Genomic DNA, 26385 nt, shown 5'->3' on the forward strand with positions numbered 1-26385 from the left:
ACATGTCATGATATGAGCTTTTGGAAAGTCCATTTATAACATCAAACAATGACACAAGTAGGAGAGTCAAGTAATATGGGGATACAGGGACACAAAGAAAGGTTTAAGAGCATGGTTTCAATTAGCTTCACTGACAAAATGTTTTGGTGAACCAACAGAGGCAGGTTATGTATAAAATCAACACAATAATTGGCTTCTCTTAATCATAGAGACAAAGTAAATCACAGGAATATCATTTAGTCTTCCTCTTACTAATCGAGTCATGGAAGATAAAGTTTAAGCACACATATTTGATAACAGCATCAGTATAGCATACTTCAATCAGAGAATCATTAAGTTAATAATAGAAATAGTATGCAAAGGTTGGTCATGACAAATATTGTTTCATATCATCAATATCTTAACATAAATGATAGAGAACCAGTTAGGAAATCATCATGAACACAGCACCATACGATTAATTTAAAGTAAAAGGAGATTAGTGCGTACAAACCTTCTGCAGGGCAGCAAACCAAATAAGAGCATTCAATAGCCATATTAGGGATTCAAACTCACAGCCAAAACCCAGTAATTGAACTCGAAAAAGAAGGAAGAAAAAGAGATCAGAACCAGACTTTTGAACTTTCGGAACAACAGGAAATGCTTAAGTTCTTAATACTCTTATACGTATTTTTCATAGTATATTTCAGATGGTCTTAGATGCGTCATTGTTAAAGATATTGAATGCCCCTTTTATTGTGGCATTCAAGTCTAGGGTTCTGCTTGAATTCAAATTCATAGTGGGGAATGATGATAGATGGATTGTCACGACCCAAATCTCCCTCCGTAGGATATCGTGATGGCACCTAGTCTCTAAGACTAGGTAAGCCTAATATACATGAAAAATTAATGGAAATAATAATAAAAGTTTCAATTAAACAAACAACTATCATAAAAAGGATTCCAAAATAATACTGAAAATAACAACCAAAAATCTGGTGAGACCAAGTTATAAGCTCTACACGAGTATACTGAAACATCCCTAATACATCAGTATCTATAATAGGAGCATGCAATAGAAACTAAGATAAAGGGTGACTCTGAGGCCTGCAAATGCCGGCAGGTTTACCTTGAAGTCTCCGATTTAAGCTCAACTCACGGATGCCTATGCTGGTATAAAGTACCTAGATCAGCACAAAAAGATGTGCAGAAGCGTAGTATGAGTACATCATAGCGGTACATAGTAAGTATCAAGCCTAACCTCGGTAGAGTAGTGACGAGGTCAGGTCAAGACACCTACTGGAATAAATAAAGAAGCTGAACATGTATGGTACAATATAATAATGGAAACAAGGAATGAAACAATGACGAAATACAACAAGATAAGCTACACCGAAAGTTAAGGCAATAAAGGTATCAAGGGAGGAAACACATAATAAGAACACAAAGGAAACGATGCAAACAAAATACAAGTGATGTAAATGAAAGATAACAACAAGAATCATGTCTGAAGTACCGCCTCGTATCTCATTTCACAATCACAATCACAATCTTTTCCTATATCACCGCGGGAGAATTGCATTTAGTTTTGAAAATCATTTTTTTCGAAATAGCTACTTGCGTTTTAGCCCACCTTATCACATCGCGTGGCTTCAAGTAGTTCCCCTACTAGAAACATGCGTATCAACCTTTATCTTTATACCACCACATGCGTATTAATATCACAATATATCACAAATTGCACCTCAAGTGTCCAATACCACAACTTGCCAAAGAAGTCAGCAATAACAATATTTCTACAATAAATAGCCCATGGCTCAACCACAATATGTACTAAAGTCTCAACAATAGCAACCAAAAGTGAATAGTTCAACAAGAATGGTATTTCAATAATTTACAACTTTGTCTCAATTTGATCACGGCTTTTACAACTTCAACGCCAAAACTCAACAATAAGATATTCCTAGAAATAACAACTTCAAGTAAGGTAACTGAACAGTTAAATATTTAACAAGGCAATGAGATAATAGTAACTTCAACTAAGCATGTAAGGGCAAATAACAAGTAAGAGATGGGACAAGTATTAACAATGTCAAGTGAAGCATGTAGGGATAGATTAACGATGATGAATATAATATGTTATGATAATTCAATTAAAGGCATGAAAAGAATCTACATAGCTTAATGTCACGACCCAAAACTAACCCTGTCGTGATGGCGCCTATCGTAGAACTAAGCAAGCCGACTCATTTCCAAAACAAACCGATATATTCATTTCAAAGATAATTTCAAGGTAAGAACCTCCATTTAAAGAGTTCAAATCAAAGAAAAATAGAAGTGCGGAAAAGAAAAGCCCGACATCGGGGTGTCACTAGTCATGAGCATCTACTATAATCTGTCTAACAATATCAAGGCTAACTTAGCCTGGAAAATAGCTAAATACAACTAGAGGAAGATAAGGGGGAGAAGAGCAGGGGCTGCGATCGCCAAACAGCTACCTTACTATCTCCGAGAAAACCTGCAATCAGAACACTCAATAACCGCTACCGTGTCTAGCTACACCTGAATCTGCACACAAGGTGCAGGGAGTAACGTGCGTATGCCAACTCAGTAAGTAACAACAATAAATAAAGACTGAGAGTAGTGACGAGCAATAAAGCATATAACGTTCATAACATGAAATCTCAGTAAAGTACAACATGCTTAAAAATCAGTGTTTGAATCAAATCGTCTCGTTTAAACCCGGTTCCAGCAAAAATCATTTAAATATATTTTTTCCAACAGTTTTTCAAACAAAGGGTCATCAAATGTGAGTAAAAATGATTAAATCATAAACAGCCGCTCGGGCAGACCTCACAGTCACTCGTGCCACTCGGGCATACCTCACAATCACTCTTGCCACTCGGGCATACCTCACAATCACTCTTGCTTCCCAGTCACTCAGCACTCGGCACTCGGCACTCGCACTCAGTAGGTACCTGCGCTCACTGAGGGTGTGTACAGACTCCGGAGGGGATCCTTCATCCCAAGCATTATAATCTGCACGAACAACTCACGTGCGATAATAATAAAGTATGCTGCAGGCGGGCAGCCCCGATCCACACTCATACTCACAAATCAGGCCCTCGGCCTCACTCAGTCACAAGTATGCTGCAGGCGGGCAGCCCCGATCCACACTCATCCTCACAAATCAGGCCCTCGGCCTCACTTAGTCACAAGTATGCTGCAGGCGGGCAGCCCCGATCCACACTCATCCTCACAAATCAGGCCCTCGGCCTCACTCAGTCATAAATATCTCAAGCCACTCGGGCATTTCAGTAAAACAGGGCATTCGGCCCAAAACATTTATATGCATCAAAATAGAGTCATAAAACTGAGTTATGCGGTAAACAAGTATAAACATGATTGAGTATAGATTTTCAATCGAAAACAATGAGAGGATGGTAAGAAACAACCCCTAAGGATCCAAACAGCATTGGCGCAAGGCCCAAACATGGCATTCAGCCCAATTTACATAAAATCTTTCTAAATCATATAAGTATCAAATGGTTTCAACAAAGTATGCAACTTTACAGTTGCCATGGGACGGACCAAGTCACAAATCCCCAACAATGCACGCCCACACGCCCGTCACCTAGCATGTGCGTCACTTCAAAATAATAGAATGATACAAAATTCAGGGTTTCATACCCTCAGGACTAGATTTACAATCGTTACTTACCTCAACAAGATGAACCCAACGTCGAGCAAGCTAATCAATACTCAGGAAATTTCCACTCCGTGCGTATCCACCTCTGAATGCTTTCTTGTCTCCTCAATTCAATGCCAACGATCCGAAACTGAAATTCACCCCTTAATGATAATACAACGATCTACTATACTAAGCAACTTCAGTCTACAATATCAACATCCATTGGGACCAACATTAGTAACCCATTCCATAGTTTCATTGTATTCATAAATTTCATCGCCAAGATTACCATTCACCTTCTCTCTTATTTTCTCAAAAGTACTATTCATGCCATGAACTAGAGTTTTATAATCCAATATTTCAACCATTAAAACTTGTAACAAATGCTTCAAATACTTCTAACTACTCATAATAAATGAGTTTGAAGCATTGGAATTACCTCTAGTAGATCAATCTTGAAAAATCACAACTTTGGTGATTTTTGTGTTCTTGAGGATTTGATGATGAAATCTTGTATTTGGATGTAAGAATGATGTTAGAAATCATGTATATTGAGTAATAATCAACCAAAAACATCATTAACAGCTTACCTTGGTTGATTGGACTTGATTTGAGCTCAAAATCGCCCCTTCACCTCAAGAACCCTAACCCCCAAATACTCAAAATATCCCCCTTCCCCGACCTTGTATTTATAGGCCCAGATTTCTGGGTTTCGGATGCGTCCCTGGATGCTTCGCATCCCCACTTCACTCCTCTTTGAAGGTCGGATGCGGACCTGGACGCTATGGCAGCACTTCACTGCCAGCCTCTCTTTCGGACGCGACCTCGGATGCTTCGCATCCGCAGACTCCTCCGCCAGCCTTTGATAATTTGGTCATAACTTCTTGTAGGAATGTCCAAATGACAAACGGTTTGAAGCGTTAGAAACTAGACTCAAATATCTTTTATTTTATAGGTAATAAACCATATAACACTTCGTATAATGAGAGTTATGCTCAATGGAATTTAGGTCTTATGCGAACTCACTTGAAACTTTAATCTTATGAAATTTCCAACTTCCAAACTTCTCATTAACCATCCGAAATCATCCCGAGCCCCTCGGGACCTTAACCAAATATACCAACAAGTCCTAAAATATCATACGGAGCTATTGGAATCATCAAAATTAAATTCCGAGGTCGTTTACACATAGATCCATATCCGGTCCACTTTTCTAACTTAAATTTCTCAATTATGAGACTAAGTGTCTTATTTCACTCCGAGTTCCTTTCGGACCCGAACCAACTAACCCGATACAACTCAACATATATGAACAACACATAAATAAGGATAGATGGGGGAAACAGGGCTATTACTCTCAGAACGAACGACCGGGTCGTTACATCCTCCCCCACTTAAACATACGTTCGTCCTCGAACGTGCCTAGAGTTGTTCCAAAAGCCATCAAATCACTGTTTAACTTTCCCATGCACATACCCGGGGGTGATCCCACATCACTCTAACCCATACAGGTTAGATAGCACAGCATAACTGAAATTCCTCAATTCAACCTAGCCCACAAGCCTTCGAATCAAATTTCCGACATCCGAAATTTCTTATAAGATTAGAAGTTCGCATCTACATACCGTATAAGTCTGAACAAGCTGTACCAAAAGCCGTAACCATAACTCACATACTAAAATTCAAATGCCGCATAGCTCGAATGCTCGAAGCAATGATTTCAAATCACAGTATCGACTCAAATCAACAAGTGCTGGTAATAAACCTCATATCAGACAAAACCTCGTTCTAAAACCTCCGTACACTGCGGATGATAAAAGAAACATACCGAATTCATAACCATTCATTAGACCAACAGGTCATGGAGCTCCCGTTCCTTCTACAAGAACTATAGCAAATTTCAAAGTTGACTTCCGATATTATCCTCCCAATTAAAGCCGACTTCCGATATTATCCTCCCAATTATACCACAATCAAATCTGATAGCATCCATTCTAGGCCTAATGACCTCGTCTCATCCAACACAACCACTCTAGTGACATGACACATCAATACAATCTAAAGCCACAACCCGTGCAATCCGTGCACCAGATAGCAACATTCCAATACTATTCTCGCTCAAATTCCATTATAAGGCCACAATAGAACCGCACCATATGTGCATATAACTAACAAATCACAACTCTTCGTAGCATAGAAGAGTAACTCACATATCATTCCAGAACATGAATAAGCTTCACATCAACCGAATGGCACATCCTTCAACAATAGCAATATGGAGCCGATCAATCCGGCTCGGTGTAGAATACACATCCTAATTGGGCCTACCAATAGGCCCCAAATCAACTATGGTCAGCCACCAATAGATAAACAACCTCCGAAAGTCCACAATGACGGAATCATAATACCTTCTATCATCTGGCTAGCTCCATCCACAACTTCACAGTCCACAACCCTGAAACAATCTGCTCCTTCTGAAATGTACACTCTCATCAAGCTATACCAGATTGTAATATCATTTACCTAGTCATCGGAAACCGTTCATGTTGCCTAAGAATTTATGTCCTTTCCTTCAAAACTGAACTGTGACCTTGTACATGTAAATCCTATTCCCGCACAACACACCACATCTATTATGCCATCATGTGACAAGCATAAGAATTCCATTATCAACTCTGAGTCACTAGCAAATTACATACCTTATTAGTCAGAAACCTCTTTCTTGCTTCTTTCTAGGAGAAAATCATAACACACAACCCGCTCCGTACATCGGTAGAAATTATCCGGTTTAAACCATGGTAGAACCCATCATGAACACTTTGAAATCCATTTGCACATAATCAAGCTATCTGAACCAAATTCCTCTAACTTCACCAAGCCACACAGGTTGCCAAATCTGGGAGCATTGCCACGAAGCATATGTAGATACTAGCCACGTCATAAGTACACAAATAACCGATCATACCCATTACTGTGCTACCCCAACCTACTTCCAAATTGTCCTATTTCCCCAAGTCCTTTCCAAATTTCCTTCAAATTGCTATTTTATTTCCTTATTAGAACACTACTATCCTTAACTAAAACTTGCCCCGCGAACTCTAACATAGAATCACACTGCCCTAAGGCTTATAAGACGCCGAATTCCCTTTTTATGTATTCCAAAGGTTCCACAACCAAAAAAATGCTTACTCCGAATAGACTTTATGTGAATCTAAAACTGTTTCCTTCACCTTCTTGATACTGAAATGCATAATTCACAATGATATAAGATGCCACGAGTCTCAACACCATTCAATGCAACTCCCAGTTTTCTAGCCATATTTATAAATCTTGAATCCATTGTAACCATTCTCGAATTAACCGACCAAACGGACCGAAACGACCTATGCCACATTAGCACACCAACACCCAAGGGAATAAAGAGTAACCCACACTCCTACGCAACCGAGAAAATTCCCGCTCCATGTACACTACATTCTCTGTGAATAACCACTCAATTATTTTATGGTCCTCCTATAACCATAGAGTGTAATACATCTTGTGTCCAGAAATTCCTTTACCCGAGTCATCCTCGATCTCGACCTCTGCAACTCATAACTGACTCACCGGTATACCCCGAACCGAAACTAATACGACCCATAACCGTGCAATCAACTCGTCGATAGCAGACTCCCCCACTTAGCCTTAAGCTGCTATTATATAAAATTAGAATCCGTAAGGATTTCTCCTTCTCAATTACCAAGGTCTCGCACCGTTAACCTGCCAGACTTCTCGAAGTCTTTTATTAAGCCTTTCATGAACATTTTGAATCTCAACCAAAATCACATATGCAAACTCCTACCGGGTAGCGAGTAATATTCCTCGCAAATGCTTCATCAACATCACGCCACCGCTAGCTGCACACATGAGATAACCTACATGTGGAATTCCTTACCGACATCTTCCAATGACACTGCACTGAGTGCAACGATGACTAAATCCGTAAATTCTCCTGAGTTCATGCTCGCCCACCATCTATATAAGTCTGCACTTTCCCTATTGACATCAACTGTACGTCAACAATACCTTCCGAACTCAAGTCATATTGCACCTGACACGATAATCAGATCTTCACGCCTCCATTCATTTCAAACACACTCCTTTCTGCCATATTAAATTTTCCTTTGTACACTAACCATCACTCCAGATAGAGTTTGCAGAACGATTCACATGTTAACACAATTCCAAACCATTCTACACTTTCTCAAGGCGCACGACTACCCTACTAGTGAATTCATATGCTAATTTGCCACTCTTACTTCGGTTAAATCATCTCTTTTAAGAAACTTCTCAACCTCTACTTCGCCTATTTGACCTGTTAGTACTTCAACCATCGCGAAATACTTCCCGTCATGTCTTCCCTCATAATTTGCTACCCAACTGTTGCATCAAATCGAAATGTATCTCTGTCGCACCTGAACCAATAAAATGTTACCGACTCTAAGTCTCTTCAAAGATTATCTTTCCCAAGACATCAATATCAAAATACCCATTCGCAACCACCATTACTACACAACCACTTACTCTTCTTGAGTTCAAACTCATTGACAGACATGAGAATTTAATTTTCCCCAAAATTTAACAACGTGAAAGATCCTTCAAAACATTCACACTCGAGACGGTACGTCGCATCAAAACGAAAAATCAAGCACCCAATGGCCTTTCTTTACATTTGAAGAAAACACTTCTCGTCACAATCACATAGTCTTAACACTTCCCGCAGTTACGTCATACTCACCACAAAGCCATTCCACTGCTTATCGAGCCACAATTCCACTCATAGGGACATTATCAGACATATGAGTCCAAATGTATAGGTTACAACTGAAGCTACCGAGCCAAAACTACGGTTTAGACCTGGCCTCAAGTCCTCCAGACTAGCCCATCACCAAAACACATAATACATACCTCAAACCTCATTCATAGAATCACAAGCCGGCTATGCACAACTGATACCGAGCGCTCATGTGCGCATACGAGATGCGTGGAAGGAATTAAAAGAGTTATGTCTCAAACTGAATAAATTTCGCACGATAGAATACAAGAAAGTGAAATTTTCCTAAGAGTTCTGCAGCCTCTCGAAGATAAGTACAGACGTCTCCGTACCGATCTGCAAGACTCTACTAAACCCGCTCATGACTCGTGAGACCTATATAACCTAGGCTCTAATACCAATCTGTCACGACCCAAAACCAACCCTGTCGTGATGGCGCCTATCGTGGAACTAGGCAAGCCGACTCATTTCCAAAACAAATCGATATATTCATTTCAAAGATAATTTCAAGGTAAAAACCTCCATTTAAAGAGTTCAAATCAAAGAAAAACAGAAGTGCAGAAAAGAAAAGCCCAACATCGGGGCGTCACTAGTCATGAGCATCTACTATAATCTGTCTAACAATATCAAGGCTAACTTAGCCTGGAAAATAGCTAAATAGAACTAGAGGAAGATAAGAGGGAGAAGAGCAGGGGTTGCGATCGCCAAATAGCTACCTTACTATCTCCGAGAAAACCTGCAACCAGAACACTCAATAACCGCTACCGTGTCCAGCTACACCTGAATCTGCACACAAGGTGCAGGGAGTAACGTGAGTATGCCAACTCAGTAAGTAACAACAATAAATAAAGACTAAGCAGTAGTGACGAGTAATAAAGTATATAACGTTCATATCATAAAATCTCAGTAAAGTACAACATGCTTAAAAATCAGTGTTTGAATCAAATCATCTCGTTTAAACCCGGTTCTAGAAAAAATCATTTAAAGATATTTTTTCCAACAGTTTTTCAAACAAAGGCTCAGCAAATATGAGTAAAAATGATTAAATCATAAACAGCCGCTCGGGCAGACCTCACAGTCACTCGTGCCACTCGGGCATACCTCACAATCACTCTTGCCTCCCAATCACTCAGCACTCAGCACTCGGCACTCGACACTCGCACTCAATAGGTACCTGCGCTCACTGGGGGTGTGTACAGACTCCGGAGGGGATCCTTCATCCCAAGCGTTATAATCTGCACGGACAACTCACGTGCGATAATAATAAAGTATGCTGCAGGCGGGAAGCCCCGATCCACACTCATACTCACAAATCAGGCCCTCAGCCTCACTCACTCACAAGTATGCTGCAGGCGGGCAGCCCCGATCCACACTCATCCTCACAAATCAGGCCCTCGGCCTCACTCAGTCATAAGTATGATGCATGCGGGCAGCCCCGATCCACACTCATCCTCACAAATCAGGCCCTCGGCCTCACTCAGTCATAAATATCTCAAGCCACTCGGGCATTTCAGTAAAATAGGGCATTCGGCCCAAAACATTTATATGCATCAAAATAAAGTCATAAAACTGAGTTATGCGGTAAACAAGTATATACATGATTGAGTATAGATTTTCAATCGAAAACAATGAGAGGATGGTAAGAAACAACCCCTAAGGGTCCATACAGCATTGGCGCAAGGCCCAAACATGGCATTCAGCCCAATTTACATAAAATCTTTCTAAATCATATAAGTATCAAATGGTTTCAACAAAGTATGCAACTTTACAGTTGCCACGGGACGGACCAAGTCACAAATCCCAAACAATGCACGCCCACACGCCTGTCACCTAGCATGTGCGTCACTTCAAAATAATAGAATGATACAAAATCCAGGGTTTCATACCCTCAGGACTAGATTTACAATCGTTACTTACCTCAACAAGATGAACCCAACGTCGAGCAAGCTAATCAATACTCAGGAAATTTCCACTCCGTGCGTATCCACCTCTGAATGCTTTCTTGTCTCCTCAATTCAATGCCAACGATCCGAAACTGAAATTCACCCCTTAATGATAATACAACGATCTACTATACTAAAGCAACTTCAATCTACAATATCAACATCCATTGGGACCAACATTAGTAACCCATTCCATAGTTTTATTGTATTCATAAATTTCATCGCCAAGATTACCATTCACCTTCTCTCTTATTTTCTCAAAAGTACTATTCATGCCATGAACTAGAGTTTTATAATCCAATATTTCAACCATTAAAACTTGTAACAAATGCTTCAAATACTTCTAACTACTCATAATAAACGAGTTTGAAGCATTGGAATTACCTCTAGTAGATCAATCTTGAAAAATCACAACTTTGGTGATTTTTGTGTTCTTGAGGATTTGATGATGAAATCTTGTATTTGGATGTAAGAATGATGTTAGAAATCATGTATATTGAGTAATAATCAACCAAAAACATCATTAACAGCTTACCTTGGTTGATTGGACTTGATTTGAGCTCAAAATCGTCCCTTCACCTCAAGAACCCTAACCCCCAAATACTCAAAATATCCCCCTTCTCCGACATTGTATTTATAGGCCCAGATTTCTGGGTTTCGGATGCGTCCCTGGATGCTTCGCATCCCCACTTCACTCCTCTTTGAAGGTCGGATGCAGACCTGGATGCTATGACAGCACTTCACTGCCAGCCTCTCTTTCGGACGCGACCTCGGTTGCTTCGCATCCGTAGACTCCTCCGCCAGCCTTTGGTAATTTGGTCATAACTTCTTGTAGGAATGTCCAAATGACAAACGGTTTGAAGCGTTAGAAACTAGACTCAAATATCTTTTATTTGATAGGTAATAAACCATATAATACTTCGTATAATGAGAGTTATGCTCAATGGAATTTAGGTATTATGCGAACTCACTTGAAACTTTAATCTTATGAAATTTCCAACTTCCAAACTTCTCATTAACCATCCGAAATCATCCCGAGCCCCTCGGGACCTTAACCAAATATACCAACAAGTCCTAAAATATCATACGGAGCTATTGGAATCATCAAAATTAAATTCCGAGGTCGTTTACACATAGATCCATATCCGGTCCACTTTTCTAACTTAAATTTCTCAATTATGAGACTAAGTGTCTTATTTCACTCCGAGTTCCTTTCGGACCCGAACCAACTAACCCGATACAACTCAACACATAAATAAGGATAGATGGGGGTAACGAACGGCCGGGTCTTTACATTTAAACCGGTAAATTACCATATTTAGCCAGTGTACCCACTCGTCACCTTACGTGCACGGCTATCACGTACCACAATTTAACACAAAACAACACCAATCCTAAGGGGTAATTCCCCCACACAAAGTTAGGCTAGACACTTACCTCAAAACATGCTAACTCAATCCACTAGTTAGTCTTTTCCACGAATATCCAATTTCGAACGGTTCGAATCTAGCCAAAGTAACTTTATACCATAAATACAAACCATAGGAAACTATTCCGGATAATAAAGTTGCTATCTTCAAAGAAAACAAAAGGTCAACTCAAAAATTCAACCCGGGGCCCGTGTCTCAGAACCCGAGAAAACTTACAAAATCCAAGCACCCATTCAATAACAAGTCCATGCGTACTAAAATATTTCAATTCCGACTTCAAATCGCCTTTCAAATCCTCAAAATATAGCTTATGAAGTTTTCACAAATTTTCCCAATTTGTCTAACCCAAAATACTAATTAAATGATAAAAACAATGATGAGTTCATGTAAAATAATCAAATCGAAGTCAAAATCTCTTACCCAGATCAACTCCTTGAAAATCTCCTCAAAAATCGCCCAAAACCGAGGTCTCTCGCTCAAAAGATGAAAAATGGAACAAAACCCTCGATTTTGAAATAATATACTGCTGCCTAGTTATTGCCTTACGCGACTGCGAACAAGCACTCGCGATCGCGGAGAAAAAATCCTCCCAGCTCACAAAACCTCTTACGCGATCATGTGATATCAGTCACGAACGTTGTGACCAGTCATCCTCAACCTACGCGATTGCGATCCAGGCCATGCGAACGCGAAGAAAAACACGTGCCTCTCTACTGCCTCTCCTTCCTTATACACGAACGCGGTCTCAAGCACGCGTTCGCGATGCACAAACTCCTTAACAATCACGATCGCGTCCCTAACCTCGCGAACATGAAGAGTAAAACACTATCAGTCACTTAGGACTCTACGCGATCATTGGAGTACCTTCGCGAATGCATAGAAGGAAAACAGACCAAAGAAAAACTAGCAGTCTCAATTCAAGAACAAATTGTCCGAACTTAATCTGATACATACTCGGGACCTCCGGCGCCCCGTCCGAACATAACAGCAAGTCCTAAATACGATATGAACTCACTCGACGTCTCAAATCACTTCAAACAATACTAAAACCATAAATCACACATCAATTCAAGCCTAATGAACTTATGAACTTCTAACTTCTAAAACTAATGCTGAAACATACCAAACGAACTCCGATTGACCTCAAATTTTGCACACAAGTCATAATTGACACAACGGACCTATTCTAACTTTCGAAATCGAAATCTAGAACCGATATCAACAAAGTCAACTCTCGGTCAAACTTCTCAATCTTCCAAACCTTCAACTTTACAACTTTTGCCAATTCAAAACAAAACGATCTACGGACCTCCAAATCAATATCCGGACATATGCCAAAGCCCAGAATCATCATACGAAGCTATCGGAACCATCAAAAATCCATCCCAAAGTCGTCTACATAAAAGTCAAACTCCGATCAACTCTTTCAACTTAAGCTTCCAACCTTGGGACTAAGTATCCCATTTCACTCCAAAACTCACCCGAAACCAAAATCAACCAGCCCGGCAAGTCACATAACAACAATATAATATAGAGGAGGCAATAAATAGGGGAACAAGACTAGAACACTCAAAATAATCGGCCGAGTCATTACATGGATGATGATAGCAAGCAGGTGAAAATCAAAAGGAAAAGAGGGAAAAAGAGTTTAGGATTTTGCCTGGGCACGAAGAGGTCAGCCGTTGAAGCCATTGGACCATCGATCAAACCCTAATGTCTAGAGGTCACTGTGTTTGACCTCTGGACATCGAATAATGATGATGAAGTTGAAGCTAATGGTCATGCATGCTTCGATTCGACAGAACAGAGGAAGGACGATGATATACCCATGTATCGATAGGATTAGGGTTTCTGGGGGTTCAGAGTTTGAATCACTGTGATGAAAAGGCAATGTTTTATGCGGGATTCGCGGTTATAGGAGACAGATTGAACGATTTGAGTGACCTTGGAATTTGTGCAATGTTAGGGATTGATGGCGGTCTGCGACTTTGAGAGAAAAGGAGAGAAAGAGGAAAGACAGACGGTCGGTGTGGGGAGGGAATGATTATGGTTTAGGGTGTTTGGTGAGTTTAAAATGCACAAGTGAATCTGGACCGTTAGATCGTTTAATCAACGACTCTAATATTTCAAAGTTTAAAATCATTAAAAGATTTAATATGAGGAAAAATGGACGGCCATTGGATCTTTGTGATCTGTTGGGTTGGAATAAGATCTGGCAGAGACTTCCAAATAAACGAAGAACAAAGATTAATTATGAACCGTTGATCATTGGATCAACGGTCCAGATTCATTTGTGTTTTTTTTGTGAGTATAAAGGATGGGTGTCGTGGCATTCATTGATTGGTTCACAAGGATTGGCATGGATTGCCAACTAGGACAAGGCTGGGGGTTCTAGACCGGGTCGGGACGTTTGGGCTTGTGCATTTGGGCCAACTATAGCTGAAATAGAATTTAACAATTAGCCACATTGAGTTTAGTTAATTAATTGCAATTGTAGTCTTTTGAGCTTTTAACCCCTTTAAAGATTAACTTAATTAAACTTAATTAGTTCGAATTAAATATGATAAAATATGATCATCAAAAATATTATAAACTACTGTAATTAGTTATAATACTTCATTTATTGAATTATAAAGCTAATTCCGGCGAATTAAAATAATAAAAATAATATAATTAAAAATTAAAGACTAATTCATTAAATTAATTGAAAAATCTATTTATTAAGATATAAAGGTTATATTAATATTTCAAAAATATAATCTATAAATGCTTAATACCAAATTAATATTAATTCAACATTGTTAATTATTATTACCTAGATATTTCAAGAAAATAGGTATTATTGATTTAAAAATATTTTACCAAATTTATTGCTAGCTAATAAGCATAACTAACTTAATTTTTAAAAGGGAGGGTCAAAATTGGTCATCAACACATCCCAATAATACTAAGTTGCGTCACCGAAAAGTAGGGGGACTATTTGTATAGGGTAAAATTGGATAGTGACAGTTAGACGTATGACGAAGTGATGCATGGAACTGAAAACAGGTAGGACGTGAGTCAGCAAATAACTGATATCAGATGCAAGTATGTGGCCGGTGTTGGATGATTCCTGAAGGTAGAGTAGCCGGCAATAAAGATTCAAAGATTTGATATCGGATAGCATCCAATGAGCAGCCGTAAAAGAAAATATCAGTATTTATAGCCAACCGTTATGCAGCCATCAATAACGATTTTATTCTCATTCAGGAGGATCTTCCTTTGGGGATCTTATCTCCTTAAATAAGGCTATAAATAGGAGAACTAGCATCATTTGGCAGGACACGAAATATTCTGTACACAAAAAAACTATACTCTACTCTAAATTTATAACATTGTTTTCAAATTTTGTTCTTGAATATTGTTCTCGCCTTTGCCACCAGAAAGGCTAAGTTCATAGACAGACTTGTATTTCCCTTAATTTTATTCAATATCCTCATTTCTGTTCTTATTTATTTCGTACTTTAGGATCAAATTGGTTCACTTGTATATAAACCACGTTACAAATTTAACTGTATCGTCTTATGGGTAAACACCCTCTGAATTCAACAAGCATTTCTAGTATAAACTAGGAGCACAAGCAATAATGATTAATGAAAAGAAAATCTAGCACAATAAAAGCCCACATAGAATATTATGAATACATTCTAAATATATAGAGTCTAAAATAGGTGGACAATGATATTCTTTTCATAATATTCTTTTTGAACTATGTACACAAAGAAAATATATAGAGTCTAAAATAGGTGGGCAATGATATGAGACCGTTGGAGCTATTCATGATAAAAGCCATTAAAGCTTTTCAATCTGATAAGAAACGTCCAAATAATAAAAGCCATTAAGGCCAAGGTAAATCAAAACGTTATATTTTGACTTTATCAAATAGTAATATACAAAACTCACACTAATAGGTATTCAGTAGCCAGATTCATTTGGTCAAGTTGAATTCAAAAGTTTAGAAATTATCTGTTACAAATGTTAAAATATATTCAAAATGATTAGTATAATAAAGACTCATTAATATGATACTAAGAGAATGAACCTATACATGATTTTTTAAATATTCTTTTGAGATATTGAAGATATATTTTTCTAATAATCTCCCACATAGTTCAAAAAGAATATTATGAAATAAGAAGTTTCGCTAGGTTTTCACAAATGAGCATAATACGTTAAATCTGGTGTCTCTATGAACTAGGAATAGCTAAAATAAGATTAAACTTACAGAACAATTGGTGATGTTTAAAACATCTATGAACCAAGAATTATTTTTTAAGTTAAGTATCTTATCTATCGTAATATATCCCCGTACACTTTGTTGTTTGTCGCGGTTGTGCGCTTATAAGTCATGTTCGCGTCTGATTTTCATGAGTTCTCTAGAAATTTTTGTCATTAATTTCATAAGAGCGGCCCCACTCCACACTCATATAGGTCCATCTATAAAGTATATCTATTGCATAATACATCATACTATAAAAGACTATCGATTAGATTAAGAGTTTATTAACTCAGCCTCACATCCTTGTAGTCTTGCACACTATATACATACACACCATGGGAAGGGATATATTATAATAGTGAACATTTGATCAACTAATAATAACATATTACCCATATGACCTATTTCATGGGATCTCTAATCACATAGGTGAGTTACCATCATTGCTGATGTATCTCCAATTAGCATAAGTCACATTCCCCTTGATGTTTCAGATATTAATTTTTTTCTCAAAGGTTTAATTAGATGATCAGCCAAATTCACTTCTGACTTCGTATAATCGTACAATATATGTATATATATATATATATACACACACACCATAGGAAGTGACATATTATAATAGTGCACATCTGATCAACTAATGACTTATTATTACCCATATGAACCTAATTTATGGGATCTCTAATCACATAGGTGAGTTACCATCATTGCTGATATATCATTGAATTGGCAAAAGTCATATTTCCCTCGATGTTTCAGATATTAATTTTCTTCCCAAAGGTTTAGTTAGAGGATCAGCCAAATTTACTTTTGAATTCATATAATCTATCGAAATAATTCCATCTCATAGTAGTTGCTTTGTCACATTACGCCTCAATCGAATATGTCTACCCTTCCCATTGAAGAAATTATTTTTAGCATAAACTATTGCAACTTGAAAATCACAATGCATCGATAAAGAAGGTCTCAGTTTAGTTCCTAGTGGAATACTTGTCAAGAGATTTTTTAACCACTCAGCCTCATTGCCAGCCAATTCCATTGCCACAAACTTAGATACCATGGTAGATCTAGCTATTATTGTTTGTTTAGCTGATTTTCATACCACAACACCCCTCCCCCTCCCCTCCCCCCCGCAAAGGGGGAACACATAACCACTAGTGAATTTTATCTCATCTGAATTAGAGATCCAGTTAGCATCACTCTATCCGTCTAATACAGTGGAAAATCCACTATATTTGGTACCATAATTCATGGTACCTCTCAAATATTTTATTACTCTTGCTAATGTATTCAATGATCATGACTCGGGTTTTGAGTATATCTACTCAATCTTGTTAGCATGAATCCATTGATCTATTTGTATTGAAGATGCTTCAGTTGGCTTAGGATTAGTGAGGGCGAAAGCAACTCCGTGTATATCCAAGATAGAATACACGTGTTCCTGTCATCGGTTAAAATTATCTCCATCAAAAACCTTAATTTTTGAAACATCAGGGAGAGGTTTGGCATAGGTAATTTGTGATGAAACATCGACAGAAATAGTTGGCACAGCGGGTGTAGTAGCATCGGCAACAACATTAGCAGTGTTATTCTCTATAATAACAGCGTGAGAATATCCATAAAATTGTTGTAAATATTAGTTATAAAGAATAAGAATTAGCTTGAGGCATATCAAGGACATTGTCCTTAAGGATATTTCGCCCACATAGTGATAAATAAAATTAGGTATATCCCCTGAATTTAAGAAGCTCTTCTAATATAAATTAGGAGTAGAAACAACAATGATTAATTAAAAATAAAAACCAACACAATAAAAGAAAATGAGAAGAAAAGTTTTTACTTTTTCTACTATACTCAAAGTATACCCAAAGAAAATATATATAGTCTAAAATAGGTGGACAATGATATGAAACCGTTGAAGCTATTCATGACAAAAGCCATTAAGGCTTTTCAATATGATAAGAAACGTCCAAAATAATAAAAGCCATTAAGGCTAAGGTTATTCAAAACGTTATAGTTTAACTTTATCAAAAGGTAATGTACAAATCTCACACCACACTAATAGGTATTCAGTAGCCAGATTCATTTGGTCAAGTTGAATTCAAAAGTTTAGAAATTATCTGTTACAAATGTTAAAATATATTCAAAATGATTAGTATAATAAAGACTCATTAATATGATACTAAGAGAATGAACCTATACATGATTTTTTAAATATTCTTTTGAGATATTGAAGATATATTTTTCTAATAATCTCATTCATAGTTTTGATGTTGTTTGATATGATTTGAGGCCTTGAGTAGGTTCGTATTATATTTTGGGATTGGTTGGTATGATCGGACGGGGTCCCGAGGGGCTTGGGTGTATTTTGGGTTGAGTTCGGATCAATTTAGGACATAGAGGAATTGATAAAAGTCTACTGAGATCCGGTGCTTTCGCACCTGTGTTGTTTGGGCCGCAGGTGCAGCGCCACAGAAGCGGCTAGTTGCCGAAGAAGCGGCGATTGTCTAGAGAAGCTGGGACCGCAGGTGCGGACATAGAAGCGAAGATGCACAATCGCATAAGTGGAACGTCTCCACAGAAGCAGATTTGAGCTGGTTGAGCAGGGATCGTAGGCGCGGTGCTTTGTCCGCAGAAGCAGAAGTGCAGGTGTGCATTTTGCTCCGCAGAAGCAAAATTTATGGGTCTTAAGTGAAGACTACATCTGCGATGCATTTTCCACAGATGCGACTGAAGGACCGCAAAAGCGGAAAGCCTGTGCAGAATATAACTTGGTTGAGGGTTTTTATTGCATTTATCACACTTTGAGTTAGAGAGCTCGATTTTGGAGGAGATTCTGAAGCTTTAGATTGAGGTAAGTATTTTTTACTTGGATTTTTTATTATTTCATGATTCCAACCTAGATTTTAGTATTTGATTAATGATTTGAGTTGGAAAAATTGGGTATTTTTGTGAAAATATTTCTAAAACATAAATTGATGATTTGAAGGTCGATTTGAGGTCAGAATTGGATGATTTTGGTATGATTGGACTCGTATCAGAATGGATATTTGAAAGTTGTGAGTTGGTAAGGTTCCGAAGTACGATCCCGGGGTTGACTTTTTTATTTTCATTCAAGATCGAATCTTTATTATCCAGAATTGCTTCATATGACATTTATTTATGGCACTAAGTTATTTTGTCTAGATTCAAGCCATTCAGAGGTGAATTTGCACGGAAAGGGATTGTTAGTGGACTGATTTAGCTTGTTTGAGGTAAGTATCTTGCCTAACCATCTGTGAGGGAAATACCCCTTAGATGATAGGTCTAATTGTTGATTTCTATGGTGTTTTAAGTGTCGTGTACATGATGTGATGAGCATGTATATGAGCACTATGTGTTGTTTTGACCGGAATAGACCGTAAGCTGTTGATATGCCTTAATATGATAATGAACTTTATTTGTAACTTGTGAAATCACTTTATGAGTGATTGATCATACTCATTTCATTGACTTAGCCATAGACATGCATTATCTATTGAACATCCCTCCGCTTCTATAATTATTTGTTATGTCCTCGTGCACGGTTATTGAAAGTTGTAAACTTATACTTCGATGACACTTTGGTACTATTGTTGTGATATTGTGGCACTTGGCATTATTATTTTGTGGTATCGTGGCACTTGTAGACATATTGAGCGGATTGATTGGGAGATTCAACACGAGGTTTTGTCGTGCGATTTCCTTATCTATGGTTATGCGCGCGGGGCAAAATAAGGGTTGCATTATCTCGGCTGCCCGCGTGACGAAATAAGGGTGGCTATATGCACATGTGGAAAAATAAGGGTGGCATATCATATTATGTGCACATGCGACGTAATAAGGGTGGCATTTTAATAATGCTACATGATATTTGGGGGTGTCCTCATTGTTGTTTTGATTGTTTTGAGATGGGGCTGTTATTCTTATTTCAAAATTATTCTGAAAGTCTATGTTTTGCACTTACATGAAATAAATTGTTATATTTAACATTTCATCACATGCCTTATCTCTATTTGATGTTTCGTGATCAAATATGGCATTTACTATACAATGTTGTTGATATATGATCTAAGGAATTGTGATTATTGTTTAAGTTACATTCCATTATCAGTTTTCTTAGATATATTCATTGCACGGGTTATATGTCTAGTGAGTATCACATGACTTGAATCTCGTCACTACTCCACCGAGGTTAGTCTTGATACTTACTGGGTACTGATTATGGTGTACTTATGCTACGCTTCTGCACATCTTTTTGTGCAGACCCAGGTACTTCGGACCAGACAGATAGACAGTGAGGCTTTGCACACACTGGAGACTTCAAGGTATCCCTACATGATCCGACCGCATGCCTCATAGTCACCCTCTTATTTTATTGCTACTATTTATGTATTTCACACAGTTCTATATTTTGAGATTGATCTCGTGTATTCAGTTAGATCTTGTAACTCCACACCACCGAGCACATGACCTTAGATAGAAAAATATGGAGGGCGAGCATTAGGGTCGTAGGTTAGTAGGTAGTTGAGCATTTTTCTTCCCCGTTGAGGGTGTTAGGCTAGTTTGTTATTATCTTGATTTGGTTTGATAGTGATACTTGTTGTGTTCGTACTATTTTTCTACTCCGGTTGCCTAGTACCGTTCCATTGTTTATAGATACTGCCTTTTCCATTTATTTTTCTGATTCTTATGTTGCCGGTACTGTCTTCCTGACATATGTTGTTGTTATAGTTCTATTGCCTCTTTTTCATATCCTTATACCGAGGGTCTTTCGGAAACAGACTCTCTACCCCCCCTCCCCCCCAGTGTAGGGGTAAGATCTGTGTACACACTATCCTCCCCAAACCTATCACGACCCGAAATTCCCACTCTCGGGACTGTGATGGTGCCTAACATTTCACTTTCTAGGCAAGCCAACGTTAGCTATAATTATTAATCATTTTTAACAATTCAAACCAAATGACAACAATAAAACTGAATAGTCTGAAATAGAGTGATAAACTAATAAACGGCGTAATCCAAGTACAATCCCAGAACTGGTGTCACGAATACACACTGTATCTAGAGTACTACAGATAATAGTCTGAATAAAATATAACTGTCTGAATCAAAATAAACAGCTAAAATGATGTAGAAGGAAACTTCAGGACTGCGGATGTCGTGCAGCTATACCTCAAGTATCCACTGATAGCTAGATCCGAGCAATCTCACTCAGCGCTGTTGGGACCAACTCCGGTATCTGCACAAGAAATGCGGAGTGTAGTATGAGTACAATCGACCCATTTACTCTATAAGTACCGAGCCTAACCTCGACAAAGTAGTGACGAGGCTAAGGCTGGTCACTTACAATAGCCTATACGGAATAATAATAATTACACAAAAGACAGGAAATGGAAGTGAAGCAGTTAATTCGTAAATACAATTTCGAAAACCATCTACCAGAGAGCCTAGAATAACAAGTCTTATAAACTCATCTGAAAATACCGAGGTAAACCAATCTGTTGCGGCGCGCAACCCGATCCCACCATATCATCATCTGTCAATATCATAATCTGTCCTTATTCTGCCATTTCAATTCATTACCTTTCAATTTCCATTGCGGCGTGCAACCCGCTCCCCAAACAATTTCAATCAACAACAAACATTTACAAGAATTTCTTCATCAAGAGAGTAAATGTACGAAGCAATGAAGAAGCACATAATAATCAAAGAATCTCTAACAACTCAAATGGCTCAACTTTACCAACTCATCAATTTCTATCAATCAGACAACTCATACAAGTGAAACCACGCATAGAAGATAACAAATACTACAAAAATATAAAGCAAGTAAGACATATGACAATTTATATATGCAAGTAAAGCAAGTAGCAAGTAAGCATGGAGTCATGGAAGGGATGAACAATTTAATACAAGAATAACTAAATGAGAAGTAACGATGATGGCATTGAAGTCAATAAAGCATGTAGCAATTAAGGTATGAAACAAGATATATCATGAAGTAAGCAAGTAACATAATGGCATATATACACTCGTCACCTCGCATATACGTTGTTTCCCCGTATAATTCACATAACATATACTTCAAGGTTTCCTAATTCCTTCAAATCAAGGTTAAACCCAATAGTTACATCACTCCGCAACTCAAGCAATCAATCAACCACGGCCTTACCTTTTGAACAAGCCTCCAAACCAACCAAATATAGCAAATTATTGACCAAATGATTCAAAATAAGCTTTAGAAACTACCCACAAATGAAAGAGGTTCAATTTTGATCATTTTTTAAAAAGTCAACAAAAGTCAACCTTGGACTTGCTTGGTCAAAACCCAAGGTTCGAACGAAAACCCAATTACCCATTCACCCCAGATCTCGGCTATGTTATTTATTTTGAAATCCGACCTCAATTGGAGGTCTAAATCTCAATTTTACAACCCCCCCGAATCCATAGTTTCTACCATGAAAATCCTAAATTTGATGTTGAAATCTCATGAAATGTAATAGGTAATTAAATAAAAAGATTAAAGTCACTTACCAATGAAAAATCGTCTCTAGAGTGTTTCAGGTTTAGAAATGGTGTGAAATGAGCTAAATCCCATTTTCCCCTCTTTTACCCAGCTACAAGTGTCATAATTGGGATGTTATGTTCCTAATTGCGAACACCGCAAATGCGAGACAAGGGTCGCAAATGCGAACTTTGACTCAGAGACATAGAAGTCGCAAATGCGACAAAAAGATTGCAAATGCAAAGATTCCCCCATCGCAAAAGCGGTTAAGAACTTCCAAATACGAAGCATACTTAAGAGTACACCGAGTCACAAATGTGACTCTGAGATCGCAAATGCGACCTCTGATAGTTCGCAAATACGAACATGTTCCTCACAAATACGAGATTACCCAGTCCAGCCCATGCTCAGAAAGGCGAGCTATTGTTCGCAAAAGCGAGGCTCGAAATTGCGAGCCAGACCTTGCAAATGCGAGATCTACAGCAGAATACTAGCAACATAAGTGCACCAGCTATCTTCACACTCACCAAACTCATCTGAAACTCATCCGAGCCCCTCGGGCTCCAAACCAAACATGCACACAAGTGTAATAACATCATACAAACTTGCTTGCGCAATCAAATCATCAAAATAACATATAAATCAACCGTCAAATCGAATGAAACTTCAAAGTAAACTCAAGAACAACTAGAATCACATTTAAGCGTCCGAATCATGTCAAATAAATTCTGAATTGCACCAAATTTTGCAAACACGTTTCAAATAGCGATAAGGACCTATTCCAAGTTTCAACATCAAAATCTAAACCTGTTAGCTATGAAGCCAACTTACGGCCAAACTTAGTAAATTTTCAAACTTTTAAAATGCTAGTTTTCGGCAAAATGAGTCAAATAAATTTAGGGACCTCCTATTTCAATTCCAGGCATACGCCCAAGTCCAAAATCACGATACAGACCTACCGGAATTGTCAAAACATCGATCCGAGGTCATTTTCATAAGATGTTGATAGTGGTCAACTCAAGTTGTTTTTAAGGCCAAAATTCATGTTTTCTTCAAATTTTTCATAAAAGCTTTTCAAATAGTGACATGGACCACACACGCAAACCAAGAAATATTAAATGAAGCTAATGGAGGTCTCGGAACATGGAAAGGGTTAGTACTCAAAATGACCTATGGGTTCATCATATTCTCCACCTCTAAAACAAACGTTCGTCCTTGAACGGACATAAAAAGGTACCTGGACTGGTGAAAAGGTGTGGGTATCTACTCCGCATATCGAACTTGGACTCCCACGTAGATGCCTCGATCGGCTGGCCTCTCCACTGCACCCTAACTGAACGGTAACTCTTAGACCTCAATTTTCGGACCTGCCGGGCTAGGATGGCCATTGACTCCTCCTCATAAATCAAATCCTTTTCCAATTAGACTGAGCTGAAATCTAATGCATGGGACGGATCACTGTAATACTTTTGGAGCATGGAAATATGGAACACCAGATGGACTGCTGATAAGCTAGGTGGCAATGCAAGCTTGTAGGTCACCTCACCAACCCTCTCAAGGATCTCAAAGGGTCTGATATACCTAGGGCTCAACTTTCCATTCTTCCCGAACCTCATCACACCTTTCATGGGTGAAGCCCGAAGAAATATTCTATCTCCAACCATGAATGTAATATCATAAACTCGATGATCGGCATAACTCTTCTTCCTAGACTGAGCTATACGAAGTTGATCCTGAATTATCTTGACCTTTTCCAAGGCATCCTGAACCAAACCGGTACCCAACACCCAAGCCTCTCTTGGCTCAAACCAACCAACTGGCGAACGAAATCATCTCCAATATAGGGCCTCGTAAGGATCCATCTGAATACTCGATTGGTAGCTGTTATTGTAGGGGAACTCCGCAACCGGCAAGAACTGATCCTGAGAACCCCCGAAATCCATAATGCAGGCATGAAGCATATCCTCTAATATCTCAATGGTGCAATCAGACTACCCATCCATCTAGGGGTGGAATGTCGTACTCAACTCAACCCGTGTGCCTAACTCATGTTGTATGGCCCTCCAGAAGTGCGATGTGAATTGCGTGCCCTGATCAGAAATAATAAACACTGGCACAGCGTGAAGGCGAACAATCTCGCGAATATAGATCTCAGCCAACCACTCTAAAGAATAGGTAACTGCTACTGGAAAGAAATGTGCCGACTTGGTCAACCTGTATACAAGACCCATACTGCGTCAAATTTCTTCTGAGTCCGTGGGAGCCCAACAACAAAATCCATGGTAATACACTCCTACTTCCACTCAGGGATCTCAAGCCTCTGAAACAAACCACTAGGCCTCTGATGCTCGTACTTTACCTGCTGGCAATTCAAACACCGAGCTATATGCGCAACTATATCTTTCTTCATTCTTCTCCACCAATAATGCTTCCTTAAATCCTGATATATCTTGGCGGCACCCGGATGGATGGAATACCGCGAACTGTGGTGCCTCCTTAAGAATCAACTCACGAAGCCCATCCACATTGGACAAACAAATACGACCCTGTATCCGCAACACCACAACATCCCTAATAGAAACCTTCTTGGCATCACCGTGTTACGCCGTGTCGTAAGGACAAGCAAATGTGCGTCATCATACTAACGCTCCTTGATGCGCTCATACAAAGAAGACCGAGAAATCGTGCAAGCGAGAACCCGACTAGGCTCCAAAACATCTAACCTCACAAAGGGATTGGCCAAGGCCTGAACATCTGATGCTAGCACACTCTCACCAACTAGGATATATGCAAGGCTACCCATAATCACTACCTTTGTACTCAAGGTATCGGCCACTACATTGGCCTTCCCGGGATGATATAAAATGGTAATATCATAGTCTTTCAACAACTCCAAGCACCTCCGCTGCCTCAACTTGAGATCTTTTTGCTTGAACAAATACTTTAGACTCCAATGATCCGTAAATACCTCACACGACACGCCGTAGAGGTAATGCCTCCAAATCCTCAATGCATGAATAATCGCTGCCAAATCCAAGGCATGAACAGGGTAATTCTTCTCATGAACCTTCAACTATCGAGACGCGTATTCAATCACCCTACCATCCTACATCAATACTGCACCAAGACCAATACGCGATGCATCATAATACATAGTATAGGATCCTGAACCCGTAGGTAATACCACCACCAGAGCTATAGTTAAGGCAGTTTTGTGCTTCTGAAAGCTGAAGTCACACTCATCAGACCGCCTGAATGGGGTACCCTTCTAGGTCAATCTAGTCAATGGGGCTATGATGGATGAAAACCCCTCCACAAGCCGACGATAATAACCTGCCAAACCTAGGAAGCTCCAAATCTTTGTCGATGAAGTAGGTCTTGGCCAGTTCTGAACTGCCTCAATCTTCTTAGGATCTACTTTAATGCCCTCGACAGATACAACATGTCCCAAAAAAGCAACTGAGTCCAACCAAAACTCACACTTTGAAAACTTGGCATATAACTGACTATCTATCAGAGTCTGAAGTACAACCCGAAGGTGCTGCTCATGCTCCTCTTGACTGCGGGAGTGGATCAAGATATCATCAATGAATACGATAACAAAAGAATCCAAGTAGGCTTAAATACCCGGTTTATCAAATTCATAAACGTTGCTGGGGTATTTGTCAAGCCAAATGACATCACTAGGAACTCATAATGCATGTACCGAGTCTAGAAAGCTTTCTTAGGGACATCTGATGCC

Source organism: Nicotiana tabacum, chromosome 2, assembly GCF_000715075.1.
Source record: "Nicotiana tabacum cultivar K326 chromosome 2, ASM71507v2, whole genome shotgun sequence".
In the NCBI taxonomy this organism is placed as follows: Eukaryota; Viridiplantae; Streptophyta; class Magnoliopsida; order Solanales; family Solanaceae; genus Nicotiana; species Nicotiana tabacum.